We start from the raw sequence: 14,698 nt of genomic DNA, 5'->3' as shown, positions 1-14,698 counted from the left end.
CATACTTAAAGATAATTACAGACTTACATTCTTGAATAACACATTACTCTACACATATCCTTACCCTATCCAAAACCTGGCTAAACCCACATATCTCTAACACTGAAATCTTACCCCCCACTACATCTACCATTTAGATAGGAACATCAAAAAAGGGGGAGGAGTAGCAATCCTGTACTCTGAGCAACTCAACTTATCCCCCTTACCAATAGCTCTCCCTAACTTCCACCCAGCCGAGCTACTTATTCTGAACTGTCACTAAACCCACAAAAGAAATTTGCTATTGCAGCCATCTATATTCCTCCTGGTAATAATGTACCTATCCTAGAACCCATTTTTCTTGGATTTCTCTCCACATCCCCTATGAAACTATTATCCTCGGAGACGTCAATATTGATTGGCAAAAAATATCAATCACCTCTCCAGATCTTAACATTAGTCACCATGGCTTTAACCAACTCATCACAATACCCACTTGCTTTAATATGAACAACAGCAATAGCACTACCCTAGACTGGAATCTTAGCTCAGATCCAAACCTATACCAAAACCCAGTCACACTACCAGACTCTCTCAATGACCTCCTCCTCATCTTTGCACATAGACACTCCCTTCATATACCCAAGGCCCATCTTTATGCAGACTATTCCAACCTTTCCTCCTTCGCTGTCCAAACACTCAGTAATAGGCTCTCATCTTTAAACTGGTCCGAACTCAAACACCTTCCTCTCAGTGATGCAGCTTTAGAATTTAACAGTACTTTCCTTGATAGCCTAAACCCCCTGGCACCACTAAGGATAGTTAGGATTAAAACAACTCATACCCCTTGGCTCTCTAATGACACCCTCACTCTTATAATAAAACAGGATAGCACCCAGAAAGCCTGGCTAAAAACTAAGTCCAATATAATACTCAAAAAATATAAAGAGCTTAGAATTCACACCAAAAACATATTATCAATGACAAGAAAACATTCTGCTATGAGGCCCAATTCACCCACAACTCTAACCCCCCAAAAATTCTGGTGCACAATTAACAAGATCCTACACCCTGGAAGACCCACCACCCCAAACCCCTAGCCAAACAATACTCCTCAAGGAACTGCCACCAGGCTAAACTCTTATTTCATTGAATATATTTGCAAACTGACTTGCACAGACCATAATAAGATCCTTCTACCCACCTCTCTCAACTCCACCAATACCACTCCCTTTTCTCTAAACCCTGTTTCCAGTGATTACATAACACCTCTTCTACTTAAACTAACACCATGTTCCCCCTCTGCAGATAACCTTCCACCCCTCTGTCTTAAACTTGCTGCTCAATTGATAGCCTACCCTGTCTCTATACTCGTAAATAGGTCAATCCAAGAATCTACTGTCCCTGACATTTGGAAATCTTTTTACACCATTCTATTACATAAAAAAGGTAACTCCACTGATCCATCAAACTATAGACCCATAGCCATTCTCTCACCACTAACTAAAATTCTTGACAAATGCATCCACAAACAACGTCTTAACTATTTAACTAACAAAAATCTTCTGACACCTGTTCAACATAGCTTTAGGCCAAACCATAGCACATCAACCACCCTTCTGTGTTTTGCACATACTGTCACTGAGGCCAAAGATAAAACCCTACTGGTGTCATGCCTTTTCCTTGACCTGTCAAAAGCCTTTGATATAGTCTCACACTCTAAACTACTAACTAAACTTGCTGACTTCAACCTCTCCTCCTCAGCTATTCTCTGATTCTCTAACTACCTTTCCAACAGGCTACAGTCATTCAGATGAATTTCTTCTTCCTCCCTTTTCTTACTATCCAGACTGGTGTCCCCCAGAGCTCTATTCTGGGCCCTCTTCTTTTCAACATCTTCACCAACAACCTCAACTCTGGCTGTACCACCTCCTCCCTGATTCAATACGCAGATGACTCTACTCTTATCTCCTGCTCTGATGACAGCTCTCATCTCAACTCTGTCACTCAAAACACATTCCCCAATATCAAACAATGGCTAACTGACAACCAGCTCATCCTAAACCCCCCAAAAAACAAGCTCATCCTTTTTCTCCATAAATCCCTCTCCCACCATAAAACTACCTTTTCCATCTCATCATGTGACAACACCCTTATTAAAGCTGATTCTCACACTAAACTTCTAGGTATTCTAATTGATGACCAATTAAAATTTAACCTCCAAATACAACACTGCATTAAAAGACAAATCAAAAAATGGATCTACTCTATAGCAACAAAAATTTCTTGGCCTCTAACTCCAAACCTGCTCTGGCACAAACTTTCTTCCTACCCTGTCTTTTGTATGCCCCTCCTATACTTGCATTTCTACAAGCTAGCATTATAACCAAACTGGAACAAACTTATAACAGCATAACTCAATTTGCCAGCAATTAACCATACACATCCCATCACTGCCTTGCCTTAAAACAGCTTCAGTGGCTTGACTTCCCCCAACTTCTCCTTCTTTCCCAGCTACAGCTCACTCACACCTTGCTAAACAAATCCTCAGCCTGCCCTCCCTCATATCCCTCTACACCCCCTCTCGAACTCCATCCAGCTCTGATCAACACCTTCTTAATATTTACAAAACCAACAAAAACATTGGCAAACATCTCTATAAAAGAACAGTGTTCCAAGCCTGGAACAATCTCCCACCAAATATTAGAAACATTAACTATACAAACCACTTCAGAACTGAACGCAAAGGTTACCTGCCCATGCCAGTACCGTACTTAGCCCCCCCCACTCCCTACTCTACCTCTCTTTACTCTAAATCTGGAGTCTTTTTCTACACATACTCATAGTAAACAGCACCACTATCGTGTTTTTATTACCAACCTAGCTGTTTTCTGCAATATTATGACATACTAGTATATACCTGTGACTGATTCTTCTCTAAAACCTCATCAACTCATCACTCAGCACATTATTTTGTATATACATTGATCGCAACCTTCCATTACTGTAAATTTGTTCAGTGATATAACTATGTAATTCTCTTGCTTCTCCAATGTATGACATAACTATGATAATACTGTTGTTTTTTTGAATGTATACATGTTAATGTCTCGTTCATTTTTTTCTGGACCTTTTCTCCTCAGGTCTCCACTGAAAACAGGCCTTTGGCTCAGCTGGGCTAACACAGTTAACAAATTACAAATAAATAAAATGATAAATAAACTACCTTCTCTATGACTTTGCCTGAACATGACCACATAGAGGTAGGGCAGAAATTATCAATATTACTGGGTTCCCTGGAAGGCTTTTTGAAGGCTAGTATAACCAAGGTCTGTCAAGAAAAATATCATTCCTCAGTGAGGATTCCAAAATATGATAAATAACAGAGTCCAAACAATCAAAGTTGGCTATTACCAACTTGGACAGACATGGGTCTAATTCAGGTACAAACATGAAATCACAGACAGAAATTCAGAATTACTGCCATAGACTAAAAATATTAGATGCAATCTAATGCACAACTTATGGAAACACTAGAAGGCCGAGCCAATCTATCATTGTCAACCTTGTTACCAAAAGCGAGAACAGCCACCTTACATTGTTGAGTAGTAAAAGCCTTACAAGGGGTAATGCAGACCGGGCAGCATAGCCTACTCAGCATTCAAATGTACATGGCTACTGAGTTTACTGCTGCAGAGATCTCACTGGGCAGAAAACTTGTCTTCTTACCATAGATCTGACTAGTAATGAGCATAATCCTCATCCAATTCAGTTATGTCTCCTAAACTTCACTGATGGTGGATGTTACAGTGCCAGGTTTTGATAGAATGTAATATATCTAAGTAAAGTGATCTAAGAACCATATACACAAAGACATGCATCTGGAGCTTTTCTCCCCAGGCCACCACTGAAAATTGGTTTTGTTCTAAGTCGGACTTTCCCAGTTAATAAATGTTAAATAAATTAATAAATAAATAAAAAATCTAAGTAAAGTGATCTAAGAACCATGTGCCCAGTGCTTTTTTCACCACTAGTCCACCTCACTCCTCAGGGCTATAGCACCCTTTTATTGTCCCCTCGTTTAACTGATCAAGAAAAGTATAGCTTTAAGAGTCAAGTGAAAAAAGAAGAAATGCCATACAATGGCAGATGCTAGCAATTCACTGAGCTATACTTTGCAGAAGCCCAACAGCTTTAACAGCTGAACAGGGCCACATCAGTCTAAGAGAGTGAATGATGTACAGTGCACTGCTGTAACTTGTAACAGTGGCACAGGTGAGGTAACAATAATTAATATACCATCCCGCTCTATGTACAACACCTCATTGACTCTCTCTCTTTCCCCTAAACAAAGAGAACAGCATCATTTTAATTTGGTGGCATTATAAGGATTCGGGTGTCCCTAATGAATGTTACAAAATCTCAGTTATATTTGAAATTGTAGACAGAAGTTCACATTGACCACATTTAAGGACAAAACGTCTACAATCGGTTCTTTGTTTCTTGATTGGATAGGACGCTAATGGTAAATGATATAATAACGGAAGCAGATTTAACCTTTTATGTACCACCAGAATGCAATAAGGTTCTCATCCATTTTTTTTGTATCTTAAAATAGTTAAGAATATTAATCCATAAAGAAAGAAAACCAGCATTTACAGGAAAACACAGAATAATTCACATTATTTAAACAAAGGTAAGACTACGTTTTCCAGTCTACAAGTAAATAAGAGGGAGATGTGTATAAATGAGATGCAGAATGAACGCCAGAAGAGATATAATATATTAAAGAATCAATGACGAGGCCTGATGCGATAAAAACATTTTGTAGCCAAACTTTTGTGAATGATTTAGTAGTATAAGAAAAGGAAAAACAAATATATAAGAAATAAAGCTTGCAATAGTCAGCTATATGTAATTAACAAACATTACTAATGAAATAATTGAAGACCACAATGGCTGTAGTAGAATTTTACATCTTTATCGGTTCAGGCAAATAATGAGCTGTTAACAATCAAATAAAGTAAGATAATGACTACTGACACAAGATATCAAAGCAGTATGTCTTGATTTATCAGGTAAATGTCAGTTTCACTATCCCGCAGACACAAAGACACAATATTGTTTGATACTGAATACTCCTACATTTGTATATTGCAATAACCAGCTCTTGTTGTCTGTCTGTGTGTGTGTGTGTGTGTGTGTGTGTGTGTGTGTGTGTGTGTGTGTGTGTGTGTGTGTGTGTGTGTGTGTGTGTGTGTGTGTGTGTGTGTGTGTGTGTCTGTGAAGAAGTATCAGTGTCCTGCTATTTTCTGTTACTTTGCTTGTTAATCCAATAAATGTGATGACACAGCTGATGTTATGCTAATATGATCCTGATTCTGTATATACATGTGACAATATGCAGTGTAGTCTGTAACTCTCAAATATCCTCTGTGGTTGGAGATTTTTCACCCTGGGCATCCCAGGTCAAAGGTTATTCCTTCATCAACAGTCTGGAAACTATTCAAAGCAGGGGTCATCTTTCACATGCGTGCGCATGTGCACGCACACACACACACACACACACACACACACATCTGATGGACACATTCTTGAACACTGTGCAAGTCTGTGTAGAATATTCAGGTGCAAGTAAGGGGGGGGGGGTAAGTAACACATGCTATCCTCAAAGAAAATATCTGATTTCCTTAGGCAAAACTACTGCCTTATTAGATGAGCTGTCAAGCATTATGACATACAGTTTGACAGTGGAATGTGTCACAGAAAAATAAAAGGAATGCAGAACAGCAGGTGTAAGTTTGCACCGTTGTCTCTTGTTTCACACATTCCGGAATGAAAGGATGTAACAAAATAAGTTAGGCCTGGCTTACAGCAAGAACTTGATTTTGCTTGTGCAGTTCAAAGCAGTAGTTTCTTAATTCTAAAGTATGTAGTCTATGTTGTGAAAATGGATGGCCATGCAACAGTCATAACGTACTGTTTAAGCACCATTACAACATGTAGTCGACTCACAAAGGTAAGTAAGAGTGAGAGAAGAACAGCGAAATGTTCAGAAATAAAATAATTAAATTTAGAAATCTTGTAACAAATGTTCGAAGAATTACTCTAGTAACTGTTGATGTTTTACAGTAAGACTTCAGCTCTTACCACTTTTCTTGTCGATTGCTGCAGCAGATAAGTTGTATGACTTGCAAACAGGTTGGAAGTGACATTCAGTGTCTAAGGAAGATGGTATTTTTACCCAACAGAATCTGTAGTTTCATGTGTTTAGCCCCAGCAGAGAGCCCCATATTTCACTCTAGCAAGGCCTATCTTGTTACCAGCTGAACAAAGAGTGGGACAACTTAACAGTACCTTAACGACTGTGTGCTCTCATTACTGCATCCTTTTATTTTGCATTAGCTCCCCCATCCCCAGCATCAGAAATACTACTATTTTAAATATTTTTAAAAATCACTTAAACTTTTGTGTTGACCAATAAAGCCACTGGGAAGTTCTTTACCTGATACTCCTTTGTCCATTTAAATTTAATTTATGAATTTGCATTGCTTCCATCTCTGATGGCTCAGACCTTACAGGGTGATACCTTCTTTCTTTGAATATATTGTTTTATTTGTCTTGGATGATCTGACCCCTGAACTCATACACTTTACTTTCCCCAGAGCACTCTTTCACTACTTTGTTTGTTGTTTGTAGAATATTGATATTTGTCTGCATTTTTCACTAACTAGAATGCTTCTGCTTTATTCTGCTATTAATTTTTATTGTGTTTTGAAACTATCTAATTCAGTTGCTTGATTTCCATGAATGGACTAGTCTTTCCTGACCTCACATTACATCGTACATGATTATAATACGTGATGCTGTACAAGGGGCTACAAGAGGGCTTGCACAGTGGTAAGACATAAAACTCCTTAAAATTAGCCTTTTTCTGTATTTGCTCAGAAATGGACTCTCAGTGAAATAGCCTGTCAATCACATAGACCACATCAATCATATACTGCATGTCCATATTTAAATGTTGGTCAGGGTGTTGTGTCAGTGAAAAATGTCTTCCAAGCTTTTGTCGACTTCTTTCAGTCAGTCACCATGGCTGTGGATGAAGGTAAGGTGATTCATACAACCTACCTTGATCTGGGCAAGTCTTTGATACCATTCCCCCTCAGGAATCATTGAAAAACTCACTAAGCTAGGCATCAACCGCTATATCACTAGGTGTGTTGCAAACTGGCTCACAGATAGAACCCACAGTGTGAAAGTAGCTGACCCCAAGTCAGACTGCCAAACAATCACAAGTCCAACTGGGTTCGGTCCTGGGTCCTCTCCTGTTTGGTATCTACTTCTCTGAAGTCCAGGCCAACACAAATGGAATCTGGCTGACAAACGTCGAAGACAATTGCAAGTTAGGAGCCATAATTAACTCCTCAAGTGATGTTGACATCCTACAGAAAGGCCTCACTGAGACCAACGAATGGTGTCAGAACCATGGCCTTACGCTCAATGCCAAAAAATGTGTCATCATCCCCTTTGGAAAAAACATAGTTCCCATGAATTACCATATCAATGGTAATCCACTGAACACAGAAGGCATCATAAGAGATCTGGCAACACAGGTTGACAGCAACCTCTCTTTTGACCACCACATTGCCACTGTGGCCAGAAAGTCCTTCTATGTGGGACATCTCATTACTGAGAGTCTTGCATCCAGGAAGAAAGAAGTCATTGTCTCCCTCTACTCTTCTCTCATTAGTTCAATCATCGAGTACAATGCCCCATTTGGTATGTACCTCACTAGACACCTGCATCAATTGGAGATGCTGCAAAAGTACCTCACAAAGAGGATCCTAGGCCTTAAACAATTGTCCTATATGGACAGACTCAAAAAACTCCAACTATTCTCTCTCTCATATCACCTACTTAGAGGTGATCTCTGCTTGACTTACAAAGCCATGTCTGACCCAGCTCTGTTAGAAATGCTACATCTAAAGAAATCCCAATCCCTCCACACTACACACTCCAGAGACCTCAACCTCATTACCACAATCAACAGAACAAGCTGGAGGGACAGGTTCATTACCCAGAGACTTCCCATGCTATGGAATAGGCTTCCCATACATGTCAAGTGGAGCACCTCACTGACCCTCTTCAAGATAAATCTTGATGAGTAGATGGGAAACAGAAAATTCACCCCGGGGATCACTCCAGTGGCTCTACTTGACAGAGGCTCTGGGAACTAAAGTTGGGTGGCAGGATGCCAGGGTAATCCTATGGCCTAGGCTTATAAAAGGCTCCAGGGCCATTAGCCTAGTACACACCTATGAACCTGAGTAGATACACACTGAACTTTTTTTCCTTTGAATTAGTGACACAAACTACTAAAAGGCAGTGTATTTTAATACAGTCACATCTGCCAGCACTTGTGCTAATAAGATATGGTATTATCTCTCTGCTTGCAGGCTAAATGGTGGTTACCTGGAGCATATCAGTGAAAAAAGCTTAAATGTGAATTAAAAACCAAAGCTCAACAGCCAAATATCATTGGGATCTCAGGATCCCTGATGCATGCTCTTCATTCGCTGTATTTGAGGACTGAAGGTTGTATCCACATTCTCATTGTTATGCCAGGTACATTCAAGGAGGGCACATGATGCCTCCAAAAGTGTGTATTATCTTCCATCCAGTTTGTAAAGTATCAGTGACAAAGCAGGTAATCATCTTTAGTGCTGGAAGACCAGAAGGGTATGGGTTTTATTCCCACACCAGATGATTGGATTGCTTGCACTGCGGTGCAGCATTGGTTGGTACAGTACTCCTAAGTATGTCATCCTTTAGATGAGACAGTAAACTGAGGTCCCATTTGGCTGAGTTGGTGGTAGCTCAGGTGGTTGTGAAAGATCTCATGGTACCTATTGAAAAGAGCAGAGTAGGTTTCCCCGTGCCCTAGCCAAATCTCCTCTAGTAATCCAAATACCACCCCAGGTCTCCCCTCAGAAGAGATCACTTGCCTAGTGAGACTAACCATGTCAAAAAAGGATAAACAAATAAATAAATGAATTGTGAGTCTCATGGACAAGATACCAAAAAGCAAACAAGGACTGGATAGTATCTAGTTTGGAGGCATGAGGGCTGCACTGTTATTTTTGCAGATTATGTCTTATTTTAGTTTCAACTGACTGTGATTTCCAACTTGCATTGAAGTTATAAGCTGGTAATTGTGAAGCAGATGGAATGAAAGTCAGCATCTCCAGATCAGAGAGCTTGATTCCATCTTGGAAATGCATGGATTGCTCTGTATAAGTAGGAAGTGTGCTACCTTAGGAAGAGGAGGGGTATTGACTAACAGATGTGTGTAGTTGTGGTAGTACAGTAGGTATTGTACTGGATCATGCTGGTGAAGCAAGAACTGAATACATGGATGGAGTCAATCTCCTTATACTCACCTATGGTCATGAGTTTTTGGCAATCATCAAAAAGATGAGATCATGGATACAGCAATAGAAATGAGGTTCCTTCATATTGGTAGCAGGGCTTATGCTCGGGGATATTGGGAGAAATTTAGTAATTTGAGAGTGACTCAGGGTGCATCACTGCTCATTCATGTTAAGAGGAGTCAAGTGACATAGCTTGAGAATCCTGTAAGGATGTCCTCTGGACACCTTCCATGGGAACATACTAGACACAACATTCTGGAAAGATGTCCTAGAACAAATCAAGGAGGGATTTGGGAGATATCACTCAGCATAGCTAGGTATCCCTTGGAGATCCTGGGTCAAGCATAATCATTGTGCTACCACAGTGACCCTCAATACGCCAAGCAGTTTGGAAAATTATAGTAATAATTCTGGTGGCAATGATGACTAAGATGATGATGTACAAATTATTAGATTATCAATTTTCTTCATGTCTCAGCAGCTTAATTCCAGTAATGAGCATGTGTTCACCCCTTCCAGACGACTGGAGTGCTGATGCTGCTGTATGGCATAAGGGGATTCTACACTCCTGAGTGTGTCATCCTTCAGATAATATGTTAAAGTGAGGCCCCATCTGTTTGACTTGGTTGTAGCTCAAGTGGATGTAAAAGATCCCACTGCAATTATCAAAAATGGTAGGGGTCCTTTATTACTAAGCACATTATCTACAACATTTACATTATTTACAATTCTTACAATCATTTTTTCATCAGTCACATGACTTTATATAAATGCCTATATCTCTTCCTATACCTTTATTTTATGACCTCCATCCTTTTTCCCATAAACAGAATCTTATTTTTAATGTATTTCCTAATATCAATTTTCCATTAAACTTAGTCTCATACAGTCATTCATTCCATATTGTCCATATAATGTAAAATATCCTTTTATGAATTTTCTTTACGATGACTTCCTTTCTAATATCCATATTCCATGTCCATATTTGTATATTCTACGTTTGTAATTCCTTCCAACACATTATCTTTACAAATCCTTTCCCATAGTTTTTTTGACCCCGTTACATTCTAAAAAATGTTATTTTGTTTCATCTCCACAATGATAGCATATTCTTTTTTTCAATTCTTTTGTACAGTATGTTTGCTTTTACTGGCATTTTTTTATTGATACTCTCCATAACAATCTTTACATTCTACATATTTTACACCATATTATTCAAACTTTTATCCCTTTGATTTTCTCTTCCTCAATATTTTCACATGAATAAACAAAGCAATAATAATAATTCATTAGGCTTAAATACCATAATTTCCTATTTACTTCTATATCTTTTATCTTTACTTTCAACAATATTTTTGTCTTGTTACTCTTTCATTTCCCCCTTCATACCTTCTTTCACTCTTTTACCTTTACTCTGCATACACCATATTTTTTATATTTTTCTTTCATTATTACATTTATTAATGATCCGTTTTCCTCTTTTATCCAGCTCAACTCTTTGTATAAATTTAATGATGCTGCATAAATGAGTTTATTAAACCCAACCCCGTTCTTCTTCTTTAGTATATAAAATTCCGCTTCTTACTGGATTCAATCCCAATCCCCACATAAATGAGAACACAGCTGTCATTATTTCTTTTTCATACTGTGTCAGAATCATAAACACATTCAGTGTTTATCTGTCTAGGTATACAATTTGTCCCAATAGCACTGTATTTGCTAACTGCACTTTTGTTTTCTATGATAATTTATAAGTTCTCTAAAATGAACATATATTTCTTAATCTGGTTGTTATATCTTCCCATTGTTGTTTTTGCCATTTCATTTCCAAATATTATACCTAATAATTGTATTTCCTTCCTGCTAAACTGAATATTCACTATCTTTCCTTCTTTTCCTGTTCCTTTACTCTTATCTATATTTATACTCATATCTATGGCCTCCAAATACTCATTTAGATACTTAATAGCTTCCTTCATCCATTCATTATTTTTCATCACTACTATGATATCGTCTACATATGAGAACATTATTGGTACTCTAATTCCTTCTGTCATCTTGTATTCTGCTACTTTTAGTGCAATATTCATTTTATTAACTACTGCATTCATAAGTAAAAAAAAAAAAGAAATGTTCCTCACTGGACATCCTTGCTTATACTACTTTTTATGCCTATTTCTTGACATAGCCACCCATTTAGTAATACTTTTACTTTATTCTTTTCATATGCCATGCAAAGTATCTTTAGTATCCTCTCACTTATATTATATTATTTCTTTATGTTCCATAAAATATCATGCTGTATCTTGTCAAAACCTTTCTTTAAATCACCTGTCATCATTTTTACTTCTGTTTCCCTATTCATGATATCATCCTCAATTTCTCTTACTCTCATTAATAATTCTTGATTCCCATTATTTATCCTTTCTACCAAACATCATGTCTTCTGATATTATATTTAATTTGTCCTATAGTCTTTTTTGTATTATTTTCTAAAAAAAATTATAATCAGTATTAAGTACTATCAGTCTTCAATCTCTTATGTCTTTTTTTTCCTTTATACATACAAATTTCAATACTCTGCTACATATTTCTTTTTGGCCAAAACCTTCATTGGTTTATTCATTTAATACACTCAAAAAAATACCTCTTTTGCCACACTGATATATTTTTATATGTATGATATTCTACCCCATCTGGTCCTGTCACCAATTCTACATTGACTAGCCTTAACATGTTATTCAATTCTTCCATTGTTATTTCTTTTTCTATAACAGAGCTCTTGTCCTGTTAGTTTTTTACATTCCATTCTGTTTCCTTTTTGTCTTAGTCTCTTTAAAAGTCTTTTTTATATATTCTTTTATTACATTCATTATTTTCCATTTGGTTGTAACAATTTGTTCTTTTTCATTTCTTATTTCTGTTATTGTCCTTTTATTTTCTTTTACTATCCTATTCAAATATGGTGCTACTTATCCATTTTTTCCCCTGTAAAAAATACATTTGTTCAAAAAGTGTTTTTTTATCTTCTCTTGATTTATCTCATATATTTCTTTCTCCCTTTAGAAATATAGCTTCTTATTCCTCACTAAATATGTAAATGATTTATTACTTATTATATTTAGTATTTTCCTCTTTTCTGCCTTGCCATTCCAAATAACATATTTTATGTTTGTTTTTCTAACTTTCCACCATAGCATCCAATTTTTATAAAATATTCTCATTCCCACATGGTCCTTCCACAAATGCTTGGTCAGAGTTACCCCTTCCTTATCTAATGCTTCCTCATTCACACTTTTAACCCCTTTACTTATTCTTATATATTCTTTTTTCTTCTTGTATCTCTATCCATATGGCCAGATGATCAAAAAAGCCTGTATATTTTGTCCGTTCATGCACTATCTCTAAACTTTCACAAATTATAAAATAATATATCTCAATTCTCAGATGACTTCTTTCATATGACCACTGTTTGTTTTCCTGAATACATACTTTTCCATTCCTCCCCATCCCATTTTTTCTTTTTTCAGATCACAATTGAAATCACCCACTAATATTAAATTTAGGTTTACCCTTACATAATGTAAATCTTTATTAAACATACCCTCTCTTTCTTTCATTGTCACAAATGCATAAACTGCTATAATCTTATAAACATGTCCTTTCCATTTCAAATCTACTATCATTACTCTACCAATTACCAGCATAATGTCCACAATTTTATTGAATCCTTACACAGTACTCTTGTACTCAAACATGTTCATTTTCCTATATTCCAAATGATCTCACCCTTGCCATATTCTTTCCGTTTGTAATATCTCTTCTTCTGTTAATATTCTTATGTCCTCTAATATAATTACATCATATCCAGTGTTGCACACCATTCTAACATACTTATCCTTCGTGTCACATTCTTTATACTGTTCACATTTATTGCTAGTAGTCTGAAGTCTTCACTGATTTTATTTTCTCTCCTTTACTTTTAATTGCCTTCTTCTTATCCTTTATCTTTTTATTTTCTTTCATACCTACACCTATAATTTTTCTTTTCCTATTTTTTACCCTTTTTCCAATTATATTTTTTTTCCTTTTGCTACTCTCAAATTCACCTCTTCTTCTTCACTTATTTCTGACATTATATCATTTCCTTTTTGTTTCTTCACTATTTCTTTATTATTTATCTCAATACTTCCTACTGTTATATGTTGATTTTGTTCTTCTTCCTGTGTATGTTCTATTTATTCTTCTAGTTATATCTGTTGTTCAATCTCTACTTCTTTAATTACTTGCTCCTTATTTTCTTTACAATCTATCCATAAGTTCCCTATTTTTTACATTTAAAACATTTCAGTTTACATTTTTTTGCATCATGATCTACTTTGCCACAAATAAAGCATTTCCTTTTGTCACAATTTTTGATTAAATGATCAATTTACTCACAGAAAAACAATGCTTTGTTGTCCCCAGTATTTCACTGTACTTTTGTTTCTATCTACAGTAATCATACTTGGAATATGTATATATTTTTTGTTTTACCATTTTTAACACAGCACTACATTTCCATCCCCAGTGATTAAACCCCTATTATCATAAATTTTTGTAATGTCAATCACTTTTTTATACACAATCTTAAGGTATTATTTTACTGTTTCCTTGTCCACTCCAGTTCAAAACTGTAGATAGATTTTTTTGTTTCTCTATCAAATACTTGTAAGGCATAAACATTGCATTTTTTTTCTCATACTGACCCAAAAACATCTCCATACACTGTCCAAATTTAAATGTAATGTCACAAAATCTGTCCTAATTAACGTAAATAAATGCTTTTACCTCTCATGGGGAAGTGCCTAATGGTGTTATAATGTTATCCTAGATATCATACCTATCCAATCCTTTTTCTTACTAAATACTTCTTTTTTCTAGATTCCATCTTTTCTTCTTTTTTTTCTCCCTCTTTTACCAGCTCCACATATAATTTATTTTTCTCCCACATTACTTCTTCTGCCTCTTCTTCTTGTATCTTGTCCATAATTTCTACCCAGGAAGCCACTTTCTCACTGTCTGGTTCACTCTGCACCAACAGGTTCTGTAATAAAACATCCCACAGACCTCATGACTGGAGGGTTGTTATAATACATCCCTCCTGGCTTTTGTTGACTTCTTTGAACAATTTTTGTTAGCAAATATCCTCTATGTCTTGGGAAGATTTGAGCTCCTTCACTTTCTCTTCAAAATCCATCTTCTCCTTTTTGTTGTCTTTAAACTCCTTCTCTGAAAGCTTAAGT

Source organism: Protopterus annectens, chromosome 5.part1 (genome assembly GCF_019279795.1).
Source record: "Protopterus annectens isolate FY-2018-M chromosome 5.part1, PAN1.0, whole genome shotgun sequence".
Classification (NCBI taxonomy): domain Eukaryota; kingdom Metazoa; phylum Chordata; order Ceratodontiformes; family Protopteridae; genus Protopterus; species Protopterus annectens.
The sequence above is the reverse complement of the archived record's forward strand: the minus strand, read 5'-3'. Positions refer to the sequence as shown.